The following is a 22,384-nucleotide window of genomic DNA, read 5'->3' on the forward strand; positions in this document are numbered from 1 at the left end:
TTTACTGTTTGATTTCAGAGCCTCACTTAGAAAAAATTAAAAATTAATTTATTAATTAATATGATTAAAATTACGAATGGTTCTTCCCTCCCCCCTTTTTAATATATTATAAAGATAAATAGGACCGCCCAAATTTTGGCGCGAAAGTGGATATTAAGATAGAAACAGTTAAATTTAAAGGTAAAGATCCCACTCTCTTAAATCCTTACCCAACCTCAATTAGGAATGCACATCGATTACTGTCCCTTATTAATTGTTGCTGTTTACCCCCTAAGAAATTGTGAAAAAGGGTATGGGGTAAAAACTCCTGTAAGCCAGTAATCTTCTGTCATTGCTGGTAACTTGGAAAATTTGCAGATTGCCAGCAAACAGGAACCTAGGATTTAGGGGAATTTGCGTGATGCTGGATCCAGGAATCTTGTAATGTTGCCAGGAACCAGGAAGCATTCGTTACCAGCAATATTTTACCATGAACTGCAGTAGATCCCAGATTTGTTTAGTAAGAAATTAGTAAGATGTAGGGAGATTAAAAAAATATTTTTAAATACTTCCTACAATTAAAATCTTTAAATTGTTTTCTTATCCATAAAATTTGTAACTGTTCAAAGACAAAAAACAAAATTTTTCAACAAATTTTTACTCCGACGAATTTTCAAACACTTTTATTAACCCCTTAAAGCAAGTTAAGGTAAAAGTTTTAAAATGATTCAATAACTTAAAAACCATCTTACTTTTAAGCTCAAAAATAAAATTCATTGTTCATTACTTATTTAAGAAAAAAAAATAACCATGAAAAATAAAATACTAAACTCTATCTAGAAGCAAGAAGTTGTCAAGAAATACAATATGATACCACAACAAATATTATAAAATGTATGATTAGTAAAAGCATAGTTATGTAGTTAATTTTATTGATAGGTGTCATAAAACTTTTATATTTTAAATTTGTAGATGAAATAAATATTTAAACAATCTTAAATATTTTTCAAATTATTATAGCTATCCATTATTTGGGATTTTCAATAAATTTTATTCACTATTTAACATATAATTTACGAGTAGACTACAGTTTAGATAAAATATCTAAAAGATTTTAAAAAGCTTTATTTCTGCTCGTACATCTCAAAACTAAACATGGAACTAATCTCTGACAATCATTTTTGCATGGCTTAAGTAAAGAAGGCAAAAACTGCTAGAGTTTTTTTATCAAATTCTGCCAAAAGTTGCTTAGTCTCATCATCAAGATTAAACTGGAAATCTATGAAATCAGCTCTAAAGCATTGTTTCCCAAAATAGCATTCCCTTGTCCCTGGGTGTAACTAATCACTCCAAGTTTTGGTATCTATAAAAAAAAAAACGGCGGCGGGACCGCCATTTTCCACCGCCGAAAAAACAACATTGTCTCAAATGATTCCAAATTTCCCAATTCGGCGAGAATGCAAAAACAAATTTGGCGGCGGCAAAAAACGGCGGTAAACGGCAGGAGCGGCGGTTGGTTATAAGGGGAAAAATTTTGAAAAAAATAACATGGTCTCAAATGATTCCAAATTGCCTAATTCGGCGAGAAATGCAATTTTTTTTGGCAGCGGCGGAAAACGCGGTGAACGGAGGGAGCGGCGGTATTGCCACCGTTTTTTTGAAAGATACCAAACCTTGGGGTGATTAGTGACCCCCTAAAAATCCTTTATCTTCAAAAGCACAGGAACAGCGCTGAATTTAAGATATACCTTGATAAACAAGAATTTAAATACAATGACATTGTCTTAAATGATTCCAAATTGCCTAATTCGGCGAGAAATGCAATTTTTGGCGGCGGCGGAAAACGGCAAGAGATTTTACCCAATTATCTCTAAAACTAAGGGAGTAGAGCCCAAAATAAAGGGGGGGGGGGGGCGTAATGACATCTATTCGTAAACCGTGAGCAAAATGGTCTAAATATTTAGATGGATCCTTCAAACTTGGTATTATAAGCATAGTCCTATAGGTTTTACATCTAAATGGCAAAAAATCCAAAAAAAATTATTTTAAGGTTAGGTTAGGTTAGGTAAGAAAAACCCTGCGGAAATGGGGTTATAAGACTTTTTTTGGTCTATTTTGATGTGGAAACTTACCTTAAATTGGTGTTTCTTAGGGTTTTAACTTAAATACACTGTGCCTATTCATATGGACATTATTTAAGATAATTCAGCAAGTTGGGGACCGACCCCAGGGGGCCCGCAGGGGTCAAGTGCATTTTCCCCAATATATATGTGGTGATACATCAAATTATAGGTTTTTTTAAGTCAAAGAACTCAAGTTCAGAGCTAAAATAAGCATTAGACTAATCTGAATCTAATCCCAGCGGGCTAGGTGGGTTGCCCACAGGGCTAAAGTGCATTTTACCTAACCCAACCTAGAAACTTACATTTAATATTTTTTTCTCAAATAAACTGTCCATTTATGAGGACCTTATTTCAGATGATCCAGCAAGTCGAAGACCGACCCCAGCGGGCTAGGTGGGTGGCCCGCAGGGGATAAATGCATTTTTAAAAAAAAAAAGTATGTGTTGCCATACATCAAATTATAGGTTTTTTAGGTCAAGAAACTCAAATTTACAGCTAGTAAAAGCATCATACTAATCTGAAGCTAGCCCCAGTGGACTAGGTGGGTTGCCTGCAAGTCTTAAGTGCATTTTGCCTAACCTAACCTAAAACATTAGGGTAAAGCGGGGCGATCTCGGTATTGGGGCGAAGTCTTTTTTTTTTACACACCTTTATTAAATGATATTTTTCTCCATGTTCTAATCGACTGACAGAAATAAACATAAAATCAGATTAAATTGCCTACAAAAAAGTAGAAAAAGAAATTTTTGTGAGATGAATTTTTAGGGTACTAATTGTGTCTCAAAGTCGTACGACAAAAAATTTTTTTTTTTTTTTGCTTCGGTCGGAAAAACGGTAAGTTGGACAAAAACTGGTAAGAGCTAGAGCTTAGACGTCTTCAGGGGACTTATTACGAATCTAATGGGCTATCCATTTCCGTTTAAAACTTTAAAAAAGCTAGTATAGTTTTTTCTCAAATCGACCTTTTATGAGGCGGGGCGAACTCTGTTTTTTCACTTTTTATACTAACTTTACAAGGAGGATGTGCTTAAGGACCATTTGGGCAGGGGGGGGGGGGGTTTACTCGAGAACCCTTAGAGCTAGAGGGAGCTAATTTTGGATTTAAGCTTCTATGGGGCCAAAGTTACTTTTAAAATTATCGTCGACCCCCCAACCCCCCCCAAAAAAATTTTTTAAAATAAGCTCAGAACGCACATTTTTAGTGTTTTTGGGGGTCTTTTGCTCCACAAGCCCCTAGAAGGAAAGTCCCAAAATGAAATCTGTAATAGTTCGTTGATTCAGTTAAGTTAAAAAAGTATCATTTAAAAAAAAATCAGGTTGATATCTTTAAAAATAAGCTCAGAACGCATTATTTTTAGTTTTTGGGGGTCTTTTGCTCCACAAGCCCCTAGAAGGAAAGTCCCAAAATGAAATCTGTAATGGTTCGTTGATTCAGTTATGTTAACAAAGTATCATTTAAAAAAATCAGGTTGATATCTTTAAAAATAAGCTCAGAACTCATATTTTTAGCGTTTGGGGAGGTTTTGTGCTCCAATAGCCCCAAGAAGGAAAGTGCCGAAATTCAATTTTCAAAGTTTTATGTGTACATCCAGTCATATAAGAGAGCCTACAAAAAGAATTAGGTTGATAACTATAAAAACAAGCCCACACGGCCCTCCCAAACTTTTATACTGAATTTCATTTCCTATTTTCAAATTCTCGTTTATGAAGGTATATCTTAAATACAGTATGCTACTCCCTTAGTTTTAGAGATAATTGGATGAAATCTTTTTGATTGTGTCACTTATTACCCCAAGTTTTGGTATCTTTAAAAAAAACGATGGCGGGACCGCCGCTCCCGCCGTCCGCCGCCGTTTTCCGTTTTGAAAAAAATAACATGGTCTCAAATGATTCCAAATTGCCCAATTTGGCAAGAAATGCAATAAAAAAAAAATTTTTATTACCCCAAGTTTTGGTATCTTTAAAAAAAAACGGCGGCGGGACCGCCGCTCCCGCCGTCCGCCGCCATTTTCCGTTTTGAAAAAAATAACATGGTCTCAAATGATTCCAAATTGCCCAATTCGGCAAGAAATGCAATAAAAAAAAAATTTTGGTGGCGGACGGCGGGAGCGGCGGTCCCGCCGCCGTTTTTTTTATAAAGATACCAAAACTTGAAGTAAGGGGGGGGGGGGAAGTTTGTACAGTTATAGGAAATGAAATTCAGTATAAAAGTTTGGGAGGGCCGTGTGGGTTTGTTTTTATAGTTATCAACCTAATTCTTTTAGTAGGCTCTCTTATATGACTGGATGTACACATAAAATTTTGAAAATTGAATTTCGGCACTTTCCTTCTTGGGGCTTGTGGAGCACAAAAACCCCCCAAACGCTAAAAATATGAGTTCTGAGCTTATTTTTAAAGATATCAACCTGATTTTTAAAAAATAATACTCTTTTAACATAACTGAATCAACGAACTATTACAGATTTCATTTTGGGACTTTCCTTCTTAGGGCTTGTGGAGCACAAAAACCCCCAAACACTAAAAATATGAGTTCTGAGCTTATTATTAAAGATATCAACCTGGTTTTTTTATATAATACTTTTTTAACATAACTGAATCAACGAACCATTACAGATTTCATTTTGGGACTTTCCTTCTTTGGGCTTGTGGAGCACAAAAAAACCCCAAACACTAAAATATGAGTTCTGAGCTTATTTTTAAAGATATCAACCTGATTTTTTTAAATAATACTTTTTAAACATAGCTGAATCAATGAACCATTACAGATTTCATATTGGGACTTTCCTTCTAGGGGCTTGTGGAGCAAAAGATCCCCCCAAAACACTAAAAATATGAGTTCTAAGCTTATTTTAAAAGATATCAACCTGATTTTTTTTAAATAATACTTTTTTAACATAACCGAATCAACAAACCATTACAGATTTTATTTGGAACTTTCCTTTTAGGGGCTTGTGGAGCAAAAGACCCCCAAAAACTAAAAATAAGAGATCTAAGCTTATTTTTAAATAATACTTTTTTAACATAACCGAATCAACAAATCACTACAGATTTGATTTTGGGACTTTCCTTCTAGGGGCTTGTGGAGCAAACGACCCTTAAACCACTAAAAATATGAGTTCTGAGCTTATTTTAAAGATGTCAACCTGATTTTTTTTAAAGAAAACTTTCTTAACATACCTGAATTAAGGAACCATTACAGATTTCATTTTGGACTTTCCTTTAAGGGTCTAGTGGAGCAAAAGACCCCCAAAAACACTAAAAATATGAGTTTTGAGCTTATTTTTAAAGATATCAACCTGATTTTTTTAAAATAATACTTTTTTAACATAACCGAATCAACGAACCATTACAGATTTTATTTTGGGACTTTTATTCTTGTGATTTGTGAAGCAAAAGACCCCCAAAAACACTAAAAGTATGAGTTCTGAGCTTATTTTTAAATATATCAACCTGATTTTTTGAAAATAATACTTTTTTAACATAATACTTTTTGGGGGTCTTTTGCCCCACTAGCTTCTAGAAGGATAGTCCCTAAATGAATTCTGTAAAAGTTCGGTTATGTTAAAAAAGTGTTCTTAAAAAAATCAGGTTGATATCTTTAAAAATAAGGTCAGAACTAATATTTTAGTGTTTTGTGGTTCTTTTGCTCCACAAGCCCCTAAAAGGAAAGTCCCAATATTTTTAGTGTTTTGGGGGTCTTTTGCTCCAGTAGACCCTAGAAGGAAAGTCCGAAATAGAAATCTGTAATGGTTCGTTGATTCAGTTATGTTAAAAAAGTATTATTTAAAAAAAAATCAGGTTGGTATCTTTAAAATAAGCTCAGAACGCACATTTTTAGTGTTTTTGGGGGTCTTTTGCTCCACAAGCCCCTGGAAGGAAAGTCCCAAAATGAAATCTGTAATGTTAAAAAAGTATCATTTAAAAAAAAAATCAGGTTGATATCTTTAAAAATAAGCTCAGAACGCATATTTTTAGTTTTTGGGGGTCTTTTGCTCCACAAGCCCCTAGAAGGAAAGTCCCAAAATGAAATCTGTAATGGTTCGTTGATTCAGTTATGTTAAAAAAGTATCATTTAAAAAAATCAGGTTGATATCTTTAAAAATAAGCTCAGAACTCATATTTTTAGCGTTTGGGGGGGGTTTTGTGCTCCACAAGCCCCAAGAAGGAAAGTGCCGAAATTCAATTTTCAAAGTTTTATGTGTACATCCAGTCATATAAGAGAGCCTACAAAAAGAATTAGGTTGATAACTATAAAAAAAAGCCCACACGGCCCTCCCAAACTTTTATACTGAATTCATTTTTTTCAAATTCTCGTTTATGAAGGTATATCTTAAATACAGTATGCTACTCTCTTAGTTTTAGAGATAATTGGATGAAATCTTTTTGATTGTGTCACTAAAGGGGGGGGGGAGTTTGTACAGTTATATGAAATGAAATTCAGTATGTTAAAAAAGTATCATTTAAAAAAATCAGGTTGATATCTTTAAAAATAAGCTCAGAACTCATATTCTTAGCGTTTAGAGATAATTGGATGAAATCTTTTTGATTGTGTCACTTATTACCCCAAGTTTTGGTATCTTTAAAAAAAAACAGCGGCGGGACCGCCGCTCCCGCCGTCCGCCGCCGTTTTCCGTTTTGAAAAAAATAACATGGTCTCAAATGATTCCAAATTGCCCAATCCGGCAAGAAATGCAATAAAAAAAAATTTTTTGGTGGCGGACGGCGGGAGTTTCCCTAAAAAAATCAGGTTGATATCTTTAAAAATAAGCTCAGAACTCATATTTTTAGTGTTTTTGGGGGTCTTTTGCTCCACAAGCCCCTAGAAGGAAAGTCCAAAAATGAAATCTGTAATGGTTCGTTGATTCAGTTATGTTTAAAAAGTATTATTTAAAAAAAATCAGGTTGGTATCTTTAAAATAAGCTCAGAACGCACATTTTTAGTGTTTTTGGGGGTCTTTTGCTCCACAAGCCCCTAGAAGGAAAGTCCCAAAATGAAATCTGTAATAGTTCGTTGATTCAGTTAAGTTAAAAAAGTATCATTTAAAAAAAAAATCAGGTTGATATCTTTAAAAATAAGCTCAGAACGCATATTTTTAGTTTTTGGGGGTCTTTTGCTCCACAAGCCCCTAGAAGGAAAGTCCAAAAAATGAAATCTGTAATGGTTCGTTGATTCAGTTATGTTAAAAAAGTATCATTAAAAAAATCAGGTTGATATCTTTAAAAATAAGCTCAGAACTCATATTTTTAGCGTTTGGGGGGGTTTTGTGCTCCACAAGCCCCAAGAAGGAAAGTGCTGAAATTCAATTTTCAAAGTTTTATGTGTACATCCAGTCATATAAGAGAGCTTACAAAAAGAATTAGGTTGATAACTATAAAAACAAGCCCACACGGCCCTCCCAAACTTTCATACTGAATTTCATTTCCTATAACTGTACAAACTTCCCCCCCCCCCCTTAGTGACACAATCAAAAAGATTTCATCCAATTATCTCTAAAACTAATAGAGTAGCATACTGTATTTAAGATATACCTTCATAAACGAGAATTTGAAAAAAATGACTAAGTCCCCCCCGCAGGGTTGCTTGTTAGGGGAAAATTTTTTGAAAAAATAACATGGGCTCAAATGATTCTAAATTGCCTAATTCGGCGAGAAATGCAATAAAAATTTTTTTTTTTGGTGGCGGCGGAAAACGGCGGCGGACAACGGGAGCGGCGGTCCCGCCGCCGTTTTTTTTTAAAGATACCAAAACTTGGGGTAATTAGTGACACAATCAAAAAGATTTCATCCAATTATCTCTAAAACTAAGAGAGTAGCATAATGTATTTAAGATATACCTTCATAAACGAGAATTTGAAAAAAATGAATTCAGTATAAAAGTTTGGGAGGGCCGTGTGGGCTTGTTTTTATAGTTATCAACCTAATTCTTTTTGTAGGCTTTCTTATATGACTGGATGTACACATAAAACTTTGAAAATTGAATTTCGGCACTTTCCTTCTTGGGGCTTGTGGAGCACAAAACCCCCCCAAATGCTAAAAATATGAGTTCTGAGCTTATTTTTAAAGATATCAACCTGATTTTTTTAAATGATACTTTTTTAACATACTGAATTTCATTTCCTATAACTGTACAAACTTCCCCCCCCCTTAGTGACACAATCAAAAAGATTTCATCCAATTATCTCTAAAACTAAGAGAGTAGCATACTGTATTTAAGATATACCTTCATAAACGAGAATTTGAAAAAAATGAATTCAGTATAAAAGTTTGGGAGGGCTGTGTGGGCTTGTTTTTATAGTTATCAACCTAATTCTTTTTGTAGGCTCTCTTATATGACTGGATGTACACATAAAACTTTGAAAATTGAATTTCGGCACTTTCCTTCTTGGGGCTTGTGGAGCACAAAACCCCCCTCAAATGCTAAAAATATGAGTTCTGAGCTTATTTTTAAAGATATTAACCTGATTTTTTTTTAAATGATACTTTTTTAACTTAACTGAATCAACGAACCATTACAGATTTCATTTTGGGACTTTCCTTCTAGGGGCTTGTGGAGCAAAAGACCCCCAAAAACACTAAAAATGTGCGTTCTATACTGAATTTCATTTCCTATAACTGTACAAACTTCCCCCCCCCCCCCTTAGTGTAACTTGGGGTAATTAGTGACACAATCAAAAAGATTTCATCCAATTATCTCTAAAACTAAGAGAGTAGCATACTGTATTTAAGATATACCTTCATAAACGAGAATTTGAAAAAAATGAATTCAGTATAAAAGTTTGGGAGGGCCGTGTGGGCTTGTTTTTATAGTTATCAACCTAATTCTTTTTGTAGGCTCTCTTATATGACTGGATGTACACATAAAACTTTGAAAATTGAATTTCAGCACTTTCCTTCCTGGGGCTTGTGGAGCACAAAACCCCCCCAAACGCTAAAAATATGAGTTCTGAGCTTATTTTTAAAGATATCAACCTGATTTTTTTAAATGATACTTTTTTAACATAACTGAATCAACGAACCATTACAGATTTCATTTTGGGACTTTCCTTCCAGGGGCTTGTGGAGCAAAAGACCCCCAAAAACACTAAAAATGTGCGTTCTGAGCTTATTTTAAAGATACCAACCTGATTTTTTTTAAATAATACTTTTTAAACATAACTGAATCAACGAACCATTACAGATTTCATTTTGGGACTTTCCTTCTAGGGGCTTGTGGAGCAAAAGACCCCCAAAAACACTAAAAATATGAGTTCTGAGCTTATTTTTAAAGATATCAACCTGATTTTTTTAGGGAAACTCCCGCCGTCCGCAACCAAAAAATTTTTTTTTATTGCATTTCTTGCCGAATTGGGCAATTTGGAATCATTTGAGACCATGTTATTTTTTCAAAACGGAAAACGGCGGCGGACAGCGGGAGTGGCGGTCCCGCCGCCGTTTTTTTTTAAAGATACCAAAACTTGGGGTAATAAGTGACACAATCAAAAAGATTTCATCCAATTATCTCTAAAACTAAGGGAGTAGCATACTGTATTTAAGATATACCTTCATAAACGAGAATTTGAAAAAAATGAATTCAGTATAAAAGTTTGGGAGGGCCGTGTGGGCTTGTTTTTATAGTTATCAACCTAATTCTTTTTGTAGGCTCTCTTATATGACTGGATGTACACATAAAACTTTGAAAATTGAATTTCGGCACTTTCCTTCTTGGGGCTTGTGGAGCACAAAACCCCCCCCCAAACGCTAAAAATATGAGTTCTGAGCTTATTTTTAAAGATATCAACCTGATTTTTCTAAATGATACTTTTTTAACATAACTGAATTTCATTTCCTATAACTGTACAATCTCCCCCCCCCCCTTAGTGACACAATCAAAAAGATTTCATCCAATTATCTCTAAAACTAAGAGAGTAGCATACTGTATTTAAGATATACCCCCGCAGGGTTGGTTGTAAGGGGAAAAATTTTTGAAAAAAATAACATGAACTCAAATGATTCCAAATTGCCTAATTCCGCGAGAAATATAATAAAAAAAAATTTTTGGTGGCGGCGGAAAAGGCGGTGGGAGCGGCGGTCCCGCCGCCGTTTTTTTTTTAAAGATACCAATAGTTGGGGTAATTAGTGACCCAGCCCAAAAGATTTCATCCAATTATCTCTAAAACTAAGAGAGTAGCATACTGTATTTAAGATATACCTTCATAAACGAGAATTTGAAAAAGTACCCCCCGCAGGGTTGCTTGTTAGGGGAAAAATTTTTGAAAAAATAACATGGTCTCAAATGATTCTAAATTGCCTAATTCGGCGAGAAATGCAATCAAAAATTTCTTTTTTGGTGGCGGCGGAAAACGGCGGCGGACGGCGGGAGCGGCGGTCCCGCCGCCGTTTTTTTTTAAAGATACCAAAACTTGGGGTAATTAGTGACACAATCAAAAAGATTTCATCCAATTATCTTTAAAACTAAGAGAGTAGCATACTGTATTTAAGATATACCTTCATAAACGAGAATTTGAAAAAAATGACTAAGTCCCCCCGCAGGGTTGCTTGTAAGGCGAAAAATTTTTGACAAAAAATAACATGGTCTCAAATGATTCGAAATTGCCTAATTCGGCGAGAAATGCAATAAAAAAAATTTTTATCCTCCCCCAAAAAAAAATTTTTGGGGGGGGGGGGTGGGGGGTCGACGATAATTTTAAAAGTAACTTTGGCCCCATAGAAGCTTAAATCCAAAATTAGCTCCCTCTAGCTCTAAGGTTTCTCGAGTAAACCCCCCCCCCCTGCCCAAATGGTCCTTAAGCACATCCTCCTTTTATATAAAAAAGTGAAATTTTCGAGAAAAAAAGTCAAATTTCTCGTTCTTTGAAATTTTTTTATTTTTTTTTGTAGAAAAAATTGTCCGATCTTTATAATTTTTTTGTGAATGCTCTTTATTACATTTGGCAACTTAACCTTAAGGGCTGCTGTAATTAAATCAATATGTCATAGGTTTTTTAAAGCTGGAAAATCGACCACAGATTTTGTCAAACTTCTCTTTTTTTTCAACTTGAATTTTTCAGGAAATTTTGCTAATAGAATAAATTTTTTTTGGCCAAATCTATTCAAAATTGCCTGAATTTTAAGGATCAGGCCTAGGTTTACGTCCTTTTAGGACCTGATCGACTTTTCCGAGATCTTTCTAATGGTCTTGGTCCTATTTAAAAAAATTATTTTTACGATTTGCAGGTTCAAAAAACCGAAAAAAGCACAGAGTTCGCCCCGCTTTACCCTACTTGTTTATTTGGTTTTTTTTTATGGAATAAATTAACGTGTCTATTTATGAAACCATTATTTAAGATGATCAAGCAAGTCGGGGACCAACCCCAGCAGGCTAAGTGGGTGGCCCACAGAAGTTAAGTGCATTTTTAAAAAGTATGTGTTGTCATACATAAAAGGGGGGAGGCGGATGTGCCACTTTTTGAAACCAAAAGTAAAAGTCAACAAAGGAACTCAACTAAAAAAAGAGTTACAGGTCTGAGATTTTGCATGGCAGTTGCTTTATAGGGGTACAATATGGAACTGTGAAGAAACGGCGGCGCAACCGCCGAAAACCGCCGTTTCCCGCCGAAATTTTTTTTGCCTTTTCTCGACGGTTTTCGGCGGTTGCGCTGCCATTTCTTCACAGTTCCATATTGTACCCCTATAAAGCAAATGCCATGCAAAATGTCAGACCTGTAACTCTTTTTTTAGTTGAGTTCCTTTGACTTTTAGTTTTGGTTTCAAAAAGTGGCACATCCGCCTCCCCCCTTATAGGTTTTTTAGGTCCAGAAATTCAAATTTAGAGCTAATGATAGAATCAGACCAATCTGAAGCTAGCCCCTGCGGACTAGATGGATGCCTGCAAGGCTTAAATGCATTTTACCAAACCTAACCTAGAATCTTACTTTTTTAAAGGTTGTTTTAATTAAATAAACTATGTTTATTCATGAGAACATTATTTAAGATGATCCAGCAAGTCGGGGACTGACCCAGGCGGGCTAGATTTTACTTAGATATACAGTAATCATTCCTAAAAGAACTTTCTATAATGAGTTATTTTGAACCTAATTTGACTGACAATTGCCTTTTAAACGTGCTTTTAAAAATCATTACAATAGACTTATTAGAAATAGAAAAAAAAGAATATTATTCTGAACTCTTAACATCAAATCATGGTGATACCAAAAAATGTTGGGAAATTACTAAAGAGGCTGCTGGTCTTTCTAAAACTAAGGACAAGTCTGTCACAGATAAATTGTTTATTAATGATAATGAGGTCACAGGTGGAATAAATATCTGTAATACTTTTAATTAGGGTTGGCAATACGGAATCCCTGGATCTGGAATCTACCCAATTTTCGGCCAATTTTGGAATCCGAATCCGGAATCCATTTTTTAACAGCCGATTCCGGATTCTTATTTGGTAGGCTTAAACTGTTTTTAACCTATTTTTAAAACGTATATAAAAAATATACTATGACACCAGTAAAATCAGACTGCAGAGCCTAAATTTGAATTAAGTCCCCAATAAACTTTTTTGGGGGGATTTAAATATTAATTTTTACTGTTGCCGTAGTCATTTTGATCAAAGCAAAAGGTCTTTTTTTTTATTTGGGTAAAATTCGTAGCTTTTAGGGTGTTTTGCTTCATAAATATTGTATTCTGGTATAGAGTAAAATTAGGCCTTATGATTTTACTATAAAAATTCACTAAATAGTTAAATCTTTACAATATACCAATGAATTAACATTAACATGTTTGTGTTCGATCAACCTATTTTAAACACATAAAAATTGGCTGTAAAGGGTTAAATTTGATGTCAACATGACAAGATGTCAACAAATGTTTATGCAATACAACAAAATTATTTTTGACACATATACAAATATGATATAAAATAAAATTATTCAAACTTATTTTTTTTAAATATTTTTAAAAATTATGTATCTTTTACGTGTATAGTTTTCATTCTTTTCATTTTGATTAAATAAAAATTATTTACCTACATTGTAAATAAGTCACTTTGTGAAAACACTCTTTCGGAAATCATAAAAAATTGAAATGAAACAAGAAATCTTATTGGTTTAACTTTAGCAAATGTGTTTTATTGTATTATGTTAATTTTTTTACTGAAATTGATTGTTTAGAAAAAAAATTATTTCCATCGAACAGAGTAGAGTTTTTTTTATTATTGTATTGATATAAACTGAATCATATAAAATTGTTCTGTAAGAAACAATTTAACCCCAAACTAAAAGTTGCTTTTGCTTCCGTCAAAATGATCACAGCAACATATAAAATTAATTTTTAAATCCCCCCAAAAAAGTTTATTGGGGACTTAATTCAAATTTGGGCTCTGCAGTCTGTTTCTACTGATGTCATAGTATATTTTTGATATATGATTAAAAAATAGGTTAAAAACAGTTTAAGTTAGCGGCTTGAGTTTTTTCTTTCAACTCCTCCTCTTTGAAGGCAAAGATTTTCATCATATATAATATCTTATAAAATCTGGTTTGATTCTCAGAAGTGAATTATAGAGAACACCAAGAACATTAATTTTTAGGACATATGTAGCACTTAATTTAAAAAAAAAAATTTAAAAATCCTTTTAAAATATTGCTAGTATCCGGAATCCAAATCTGGAATCCACCAAAAATAAGAATCCGGAATCTCAATGCATGTCACCCCCTGCCTTGAAGACTGTTGTTTTGGCTATTTTAAGTTTTGTTGGCACTTTCCCTGATTTGATGGAAAGATTAAATATATGACAGAGAGGTTTTTTTTTTACAGAATCAATAATCTTTTTACAAAGCTTCTTTTGTTTTGCCATTTTAAGACCACCTCAACTATTTGAGCAGTGGTATTTTCAGGTATTGAAAAGATGTGTCCTGATTCTTCAAGGTAAGAATCAGGTGGTCTATCAGATGGTTCGATCCTTTCATTTATTGTGCTTGCTATTGAGGTAAAATGTTGATTAAAAGTAGTAATTGCAATTTGTCGAATTTTTGAGCCAGATTCGGATTCCGGATTCTTAAAGAATCTGTCAAAAAAAGTGGTGGATTCCTTGTCATTATATAGCCCATACTGGTCCATTATTTAAAACACTAAAAATTCTACCATTTGAATTGTTAGTGCAATACTTCAGAGTTAAATTCATGTATGAATTTAAACTTAACCCATTAGTGACGAACCGGGTATTAAAACCCGGTTCCAGAAAATGTAAAAAAAAAAACGGTTTCCAGCTTCATAATTGCATCATTCTCAGTATAAATCCCCCCTTGATTGATTGATTAGCCTCCAGGGGAAATCTCGTCAGTGGAATGAATCTGTGTTTTCTGTTCAAGTTACGCCCTCGTCAAGTTTAAGAAAATTCGCCGCCAAAACAGGCTGAGTCCATAGTGATAAAACTGTAAGATGCGTTGGATTGTTGGGGCAGTTGAACAGGTGAACAGTGTCGTGTGGTGTTTGGTTGCAGAGCGGGCATTTATCTTCAATATTCTCGTCAATTCTATGTAGATATGAGTTTAAAAGTCTACTATAGCCAGATCTTAATTGAGATAGTTGGGAACGTATAGATCTAGTTAAATTAGCCTCCATTTTGTTGACCTCTGGGGGGTTGGCCTGGAGGACTTTATTTGGTGGATAGTTTGCCAGAATTCTGGTAACTTCTCTGGTGTGTATAATTTTCTGCTTGGCTTTAAGGTTGTCTCTGGATACAGGTAGCAGGTCTCGAGGTTGTCGAGGAAGAGCCTGTCCAAGGTGCAACTACCTGGAGCCGCCACACCATCAGCAGCGCCAGCAAAGTCTTCCACTCTACTCCTCTCAGAGGATCTCAAGTCAGTGCTTATGAATCCCCCCTCTACTACCCTGGCTTTCATTCCCCCTGGAGCAGGCAGTTTTGCTTACTTCCGTTTGCCGGTATAGTTTAACAATCATGAAAATTTAGGTAAATTCAAAATACCCCTTCTAACTTTTTTGTTTTTATAGTAAAGTTGCTGATTTTTTTCATGAAATCTAAAGTTTATTGACAAGTACAACTATTTGTGAATTCGTTTTATTCAAATTATCATTTTTTATATGATTTTTTTATCGTTTTTTTACGCCCTATTAGGACCCGGTTCAGCATGGCCATAAATACCCAACAGTTTTAAAACCCTGCTCGGTTTTGGTTTTATTACCCAGTTTTAACTTTTCAACCATTAAATATTTGTTTATGATTTATTATTCTTGAGCCACCCTTATCAGCATACCCTAGTAATCTCTATATGTGTCACCCAATATTGTTAAGCTCTTTTTCTGATATGTAACACCCAAATTTTATATGTTCTTTTTTGTAGTGTGTGTGTTTTAAAACTTCCACAAACAGGTTTTTTTAACTGAAAACGGCAGCACCTATAGCCAAAACACTAAATTGGATATAAATCGCTTCATATATTACTTGTAGCTCTTAAGATTACATGAGGTTGTGTAGTTTTCAATTACAGATGGTATCAAAGTTCTAAAAAGTGTTCATCTCACTTTGGGCGTTCAAAAATTACATTTTACATTTTTTTGTCGAAATAACCGGGTATTTAGGAAAAAACGGGTTTTAATGCCAGCAGAAAACCACCCAAAACGGGTCAAAATACCCGTTGTGCATTTATGGCCATGCCGAACCAGGTTTTTTTGCAACTTTCCTGTGCACACCACTAGAGCAAAACAAAAAAATTGGAATTTCGTTTTGACCATTATAAAGCTTACCCGAGATTTTCAGCTCGTTCAGCCCATAAAAGTGGCACTCGGCACTAATGGGTTACCATAGTTCCTCGCTCATTTTTTAACATGTAAAAAACATGAGGACATATGTCCCAGGGTAATATTAGACTTAAAAACCAAGAAGATTATAGCATACCATTTGCCAGAGTTTCCGATCCAGATCCGCAAGGATCCGCAAATTTTTAAGTCCAAGGATCCAGATCCGCAAAAAAATGCGGATCCGGATCCTTGGACTCAAAAAAATGCGGAAAAAATGGAAAAATCTACCTAAATTTATATAAAATCTCAGACATTCTCTTGATGAGAGCCAATCTTTAAGGTTTAGGGTCAGACTTGAAAATTAAAAGTATTTTTGACTTCGAATTAAAGAATAAATATTTTTGAAAAAGGGGGGGGGGCAAAAGTGACATTTTTTGTAACCAAAACTAAAAGTCAACAAAGGAACTCAACTAAAAAAAGAGTTACAGGTCTGAGATTTTGCATGGCAGTTGCTTTAAAGGGGTACAATATGGAACTGTGAAGAAACGGCGGCACAAACGCCGGAAACCGCCGTTTCCTGCCGAATTTTTTTGCCTTTTCTCGGCGGTTTTCAGTGGTTGCGCCGCCGTTTTTTCACAGTTCAATATTGTACCCCTATAAAGCAACTGCCATGCAAAATGTCAGACCTGTAACTCTTTTTTTAGTTGAGTTCCTTTGACTTTTAGTTTTGGTTTCAAAAAGTGTCACTTTCGCCCCCTCCCTTTGGTGATTTTATTTTTATTGTCAAGGATCCGGAACCGGATCCGGATCCGCACTAACCAAATTTGGAGGATCTGGAAAAAAATCAATGCGGATCCGAAACACTGCCATTTGCCAGATTAAACTTGGTTAATAATCTTCTAGGACATAACCAAGGGGTGGCTCTCATGCTGACCAAGCAAGCAGAGCAGGCCATGATCAGTTGGCAACCCCATGGTCCAAGAATCATGGAGGCTTACTTCAAATCCTCAGATAAAAACATCAATCTGAGAATAATAGTAGCATATGCTCCTACAGAACAAGCAGATACAGAGATCAAAAATGAATTTTATGACCAGCTTGACTCTGTATTTAAGAATGGTCATAAAGAGAAGGACCTGACCATGCTCCTAGGAGATTTCAATGCTCAAGTGGGGAGTAAGTAATAATGAGAATTTAGAAGAAGTCATGGGCAGATATGGCCTAGGCTTAAGTAATGGCAAGGAAAATGACAATGGTGATAGACTTGTAAGTTTTTGTACTGAAAACAAACTTGTCATTGGTGGAACCATCTTTAAACACAAGAAGATTCAAATTGCCACCTGGAGAACACCAGATCAAAGAACCTTTAATCAGATAGACCACATCTGTATATCTAGACGTTTTAAAGGGTCTCTCCTTGATGTCAGGGTTGAAAGAGGACCTGATGTTAATTCAGACCATTATCTTCTATCTTCTAAAATTCGGCTTAGATTTAAAAAGCTGGACACAAAGCCTAACCCCAGGAAAAAATATAATTTAACAACCCTTCAAAACTCTGAAAAGCTACAAGAGTTTAAGCTCACTCTAAAGAACAGATTTGAGTTGCTGACTCTTCAAGAGGATGATGGAGTTGAAGATATTTGGCAAGGTATCAAAAAAGTTTATAATGATACTAGCCAAGAAAAATTAGGTTTCAAAAAAGCTAACCTAAAGCCGTGGATCACTCAAAGATCCATTGATCTCATGGATAAAAGAAGAGAGGTAAGACAAAAGACACTCTATAGATACTCTCCAGAAGATAAAGACCTGTATAAGATGCTTAGCAGGGAAATCCAAAGAAGTGTCAGAATTGACAAAAAAGAACACTTGGAAAACCTTGCTATGCAAGCAGAAAATGCTGCTAATCAAAATAGAATGAAAGATGTCTATGAGATTACTAAGAGCATTGCAGGTAAAGTACACAAATCAGGATCACACATCAGGGACAAGGATGGTTCACTCCTTTAAACTGATGAAGATATTTTAAATAGATGGGCAGAGCACTTCACTGAACTGCTGAATATTCCAGTTCCAGAGGAAGAAACTGAGATCCCACCCTCAGATGCACTTGACATTGACTGTCGAGCGCCAAATCTATTGGAAATCAAGGAGGCCATTAAAAGTTTGAAAAATAACAAGGCCGCTGGACCTGATAACATCCCAGATGAGGTCATAAAAGCAGACCTAGATACATCTGCTGAGGCATTCCTACCTTTGATCACTAAGATATGGAATGAAGAGTTATGCCCAGAGGACTGGAAAAATGGACATATCTCAATACTGGCCAAAAAAGGAGACTTGACCCAATGTGGAAACTACAGAGGGATAATGCTCCTTTCAGTACCTGGACGTATCCTTAGTAAGATTCTTCTTAATAGAATAAAGAAGAAGGTTAATGAAAAGCTAAGACCTAATCAGGCTGGATTTAGACCAAACCTTTCCACTATTGATCAGATAACCTCTCTAAGAATCATCATAGAGCAATCCAAGGAATGGAACTCTGAGCTTTTTGTAAACTTTATTGACTACAAAAAAGCATTTGATTCTTTAGACAGAAGATCTCTCTGGAAAATCTGCCGACACTATGGCATTCCAGAAAAGATAATCAATATCATAAAAGCTATCTATCATAAAGGAGGTGGAAATGTTATGTATATAGGTAAACTATCAACCTTTTTTGAGATTGTAACAGGCGTCAGACAAGGATGCCTTCTTTCTCCCTTCCTTTTTCTCCTTGCCATTGACTGGATCATGAAGAACTGTGAAAGTAATGATGACATCCGCTGGGAGCTATTTGGCAATCCCAAATATTTAGGAGATCTGGACTTTGCTTTGTTAACAAGCAATAGAAGTCAAATGCAAAGAAGGACTAACAGGATAGCTGAAACCTCCCAAGAAAATTGGACTAGAAATAAATGTTCCTAAAACCAAAATACTCAGATTAAATGCAAATTCCCAAGAACCAATAACTATTGGAGACCAAATTCTTGAGGATGTAGATTGTTTTGAGTATCTTGGAAGTAAAATTGATAAAGCTGGAGGCACTTTGACAGACGTTAAAGCTAGAATTAACAAATCTAGGACAGCCTTTGCCAGCCTGAACAAAATTTGAAATTCCAACAACATCTCCATAAAGACTAAGTTAAGACTGTTCAAGTCAAATGTTCTTACTGTTTTGCTGTATGGGGCTGAAACTTGGTTCCTAAACACAGCAGTGGTCTCCAAGCTACAGACATATGTCAATAAATGTCTCAGTAGAATCCACAAGATCTTTTGGCCAAATAAGATCACAAATGCTGAGCTTCTAGAGCGCAGTGATATGTCAGACATTAAACTGACAATAAAACAGAGAAAATGGAGATGGTTGGGGCACACTCTAAGGAAAGGGCATGATGATATAACCAATCAAGCCTTGACTTGGAACCCCCACATAGGAAAGAGGAAACCAGGTAGACCAAAAACAACCTGGAGGAGGGAACTCTTAAATGAACTGAAAGCTAAGGAAATTCCATCTTTCAGCAATGCCTCAAAACGTGCCAAATCAAAGGAAGATTGGAGAACCATTGTGCATGGCCTACGTTCTGCCAAGAACTAAAAGGCAATGATGATGATGAATAATCTTCCACTTTGAACTCTTCCAGCCACCTGGAATGCGTTTTTCATTAACAATAGCTTAATAGTGGAACAGGCATTCTCAAGATTTAGATTTAATAAAAAAAAATTTCAAAAAATGCTTTTAGACAGTATTGTAGTTGCCTGTGAAAAGCTATTGTGTCCCTCCTGTGACCTTAACATTAATATATGATTGTTCAAGTCAACCTGTAACTTATCTTTTGATTGCTCAAAATATATAGGGTAGCGTGGGGTTATTCCAGTCACTTTTTTGCTTCAACCTCCAGTTTTTTTTATTGCAAATGAACGATATGGCAATAAGGAAAAAGCCTGTCTTGGTCCCATTAAGATCTTGCAACTAGAAGTTGGTTTAAAGGACGGCGGTTGGCCTATACCGGAATTACCCCACGCATGGAGTAATTCCGGTAACTTGACTTTAGGGGGGTGGTACACCCCCTTAAAATAATTCTTTTTAACATTTTAAACTATGAGTAGAAAGCTGAGATCATTATCTATCTAACAATACTAGTTGCATGCAGATCGGACAATTTTTTGACCACTTTATTCCAATTTGAAAAAAGTCGGTCGAATCGCAAAAACAAAATCATTTTTTTCATGCAAACTTTTTTTTTTAAATCATACATTTTATTATATGATTATGTTTTTTTAAGCTTTTTAAATAAATTAGAGGCAATTTCTGATTCGTAGGTCTTGGAATTTCTTGAAAAATGTGATTTTTCCCCAAAAAATTTATAATTTTAAAAATTCTGCCAGTTTTGACAGCAGTTTTTGATACATTTTTTCATGTCTCAAATTGGCTAGGATTGACCTAAAAGGGTGGTTAAGGTGTCTAAAGATGCAGAATTACATGCCTGACAATAAACTTGAAATGATATGGGGTCTAACTATAATATTTCAACACATTTTATGCAACAGGAATTTTAAAAAATAAAAAATCTTGAATATGTACTCTAAATCTTGGAGATAGAACCCATATCCTAGTGAGTTTTTGTTAGGACATGCAAAGAGCTTTCTATAGACACCTTAAACACCTTTCTAGCTTAATGCTAGCCGATTTGACATAAAAAATCCAAACCTCGCAAAAATTGCAAACACCCTCTTATACAAAAAAGATGCAAGGGTTTCATATGAAATTTTAAATCTACTAGCGGCCTTTCTAACAGACATACCCCTTCTTACATGAGCCAATGCAGCTGATACATCTTCAGGCATATATTTAAGGCGTTTCTTTGGGTGATATACTCTTCCCATTACTATAAAAATGTGTCTGAAAAATTTTAAATGTCTTTACAAATTGAAAAGCTTAGGCAACAAAATATGATATAATACAAGCAGTAAAATGACTAGTAATGTACATCACACAAAAGGCAAGGCAATAATTAAAGCTTAGGTCATGCATTTAGGTTGTTTATGCTTCCAGATCACCTAAATAAAACATTAGGGTATTATACAGTAAAACATACAGTTGTAAAAAAAAATTTGGGTGACCGGAATATCCCCATTTTTTTTAAATGAAAAAAAAAATATGAAAAAATCAAGTTGGAACAACGCCTCCAATTGCAAACGATAACTGAAGGCCATAGTTTTCATTTACAAAAACCGGATCTACTGCAGTTCATGGTAAAATATTGCTGGTAACGAATGCTTTCTGGTTCCTGGCAATATTACAAGATTCCTGGATCCAGCAGCACGCAAATTCCTCTAAATCCTAAGTTCCTGTTAGCTGGCAATCTGCAAATTTTCCAAGTTACCAGCAATGACAGAAGATTACTGGCTTACAGGAGTTTTTACCCCATACCCTTTTTCACAATTTCTTAGGGGGTAAACAGCAACAATTAATAAGGGACAGTAATTTCAATTATTTTATGTGCATTCCTAATAGAGGTGGGGGAAGGATTCAAGAGAGTGGGATCTTTACCATTACCTTTAACTGTTTCTATCTTAATATCCACTTTCGCGCCAAAATTTGGACGGTCCTCTTTATTTTTATAATATATTAAAAAGGGGGGAGGGAAGATACATTCGTAATTTTAATCATATTAATTAATAAATTATTTTTTTCTAAGTGTGGCTCTGAAATCAAACAGTAAAACCAACGATTTTTAATGCCTATAGAATGCAAAACTTAATACTAGCCCCTGTAACCTAAAATAACTAAATTAAAAAAGTGCCGCGGCCAGGTTTGATGGTTTATTTGGGGGGGGGGGGGGGGGATCAAAATTTTCAAAATTGAAGAAAAAAATTTTAAGAGGATAACAACAACAATTCTAGTGGCTTTACTCTTAATAATTCATAGGTAGATAATTGATTTTTTGTGAAACCATGAAGGTAATTAGATTATGGCGGGAGATTTTTATTTCAAATAAATCTATTCCCTCCCCTCTTTAGACTTCCAAATCAACTAAAATAGTTAAAAACCTTCCCAGGACCTATTACCCTTAAAGTTTTTCCTGACTACTTTTATATTGTTACTATTTACGCCTACTTAAACGTTGTATTATTAACTGTAGATAAAAATCAGAAATACGGATTATTTATCATATTTGTCTAGTCTCACCCCTCCCCCCCCTCTCTCTCTAATTCATTATTTACATTTGCTCAGTTTAAGGTTTTGAATTTACTATGAATTGTTGTAGAACGGAGCAAAATTTATACCTTATCCTAACTCCCCCAATTAGTACAGAGAAACACCACTTCCCTCCCACCCCCCACCACATCAGACAAACAGGCCAAAAAAGCCACTTTGGTGTAGAGTGAATCTTATCAACCTCTAATTGTGGGGTAAGTGTAATAAAAGGGAAATGGGAATTAAAAAGGGAAATGTTGCTTTTTAACAGGAATATTTCAAACATGCCAGTGGCCAGGAATAT

At 35.0% G+C, this 22,384-nt stretch overlaps 1 protein-coding gene and 1 long non-coding RNA gene across 3 annotated transcripts in view; one reads left to right on the forward strand and one right to left on the reverse strand.

Annotated features, from left to right (window-relative positions):
- The window catches only part of LOC145318067 (F-box/LRR-repeat protein 20), a 94,188-nt gene that overhangs the window by 66,021 nt on the left and 5,783 nt on the right, over nucleotides 1–22,384 (reverse strand). The window lies entirely within an intron of this gene.
- Nucleotides 13,259–15,500, forward strand: LOC145318284 (uncharacterized). The gene is made up of 2 exons (XR_013879293.1): nucleotides 13,259–14,708; nucleotides 14,843–15,500. It is a non-coding gene; the product is annotated as an uncharacterized LOC145318284 (long non-coding RNA).

The sequence above is a fragment of the Acartia tonsa genome, chromosome 4 (assembly GCF_053477335.1).
Source record: "Acartia tonsa isolate MP-2025a chromosome 4, ASM5347733v1, whole genome shotgun sequence".
Lineage (NCBI taxonomy): Eukaryota > Metazoa > Arthropoda > Copepoda > Calanoida > Acartiidae > Acartia > Acartia tonsa.